This window comes from Tupaia chinensis, unplaced genomic scaffold, assembly GCF_000334495.1.
Source record: "Tupaia chinensis unplaced genomic scaffold, TupChi_1.0 Scaffold000567_1, whole genome shotgun sequence".
Classification (NCBI taxonomy): domain Eukaryota; kingdom Metazoa; phylum Chordata; class Mammalia; order Scandentia; family Tupaiidae; genus Tupaia; species Tupaia belangeri.
In genome coordinates, this window is record NW_006160080.1 from 1241951 (window position 1) to 1242925 (window position 975).

At 44.6% G+C, this 975-nt stretch overlaps 1 pseudogene; it reads right to left on the minus strand.

Annotated features, from left to right (window-relative positions):
* Window positions 1-305: 305 nt before the first annotated feature.
* The window catches only part of LOC102498002 (F-actin-capping protein subunit alpha-2-like), a 29768-nt pseudogene continuing 29098 nt past the window's right edge, over window positions 306-975 (minus strand).

The window sequence follows — 975 nt, forward strand, 5'->3', positions numbered from 1 at the left end:
TCTCTGGTGAGGGCATGGGTCCTATCACAAAATTTTTAAATAATAAATTAAACAATTCTTTTTAAAAAGCCAAAAAAAAAAAAAACCACACAAAGTATTCAATGTTTCTACAAACATCATTTATCTCACACGATTTTTTCTTCTCTTAATTTATAGGCCAGAAACCATCCCACAAATCCCTTAAGTTTTGAAAACAAAAAACCTATCTATCTATCTATCTATCTATCTATCTACACATACACATATAGCATGCTACAACTAAAAAATCCACAGCAGATTTCTACAAAATAAGTTGCCAGAAACCCTTACTTAGTCACTTCAGGAAGCCACTGAACAGTAAGACTGGGCCACTGCAGAGCATGGGTCATAACCAGGTCATACAGAAACGGTGTATTCTTCTTCCAGATTTTATATTCTTCATTGATGACACGCTCCTCCACAGTATCTTCAAACACTGAAATTTGGAGAAAGCCCATACGATTAAGTGGCGGATAGGGATGGAAATCAGAAGGCCTACACAGATACTGGAGGTCACCTCGAGATGGCCACACCTAATCTACTCTTTCCTTTCACCTCTAATTTGGACACGAACTAACTGCTCTTCTAGAACGTGGAGAGAGTATTAACGCCAGGAAGTCCATTTTTTTCTACTTTGAGATCAATATCTCCTGCGAACACTAAATTAGGTAGTTAAACGGATACTGGCATTATTTTGCCGGTTACAGCTCTTCGCACCTGTTCTAAGATGACGACCCGCACGTTAGAGGGGCTCCACAATCCACTCGGGAAGGCAAATCCACGTGTACCAGAAATCTACAGGCCCGTTCCCTCCAGCCCCCGCCAGGAGAGGCCCCGGCTCTTACCACGCCCGCGTCCGCAGCCTTAGGCCGACGGGCTCAAGAACCCCCTACACAAGGGCCGCGACCCTGAGGCGGTCGCGCGCGCTTGGATACAGCCGCGGTGCTCGCTACCCTG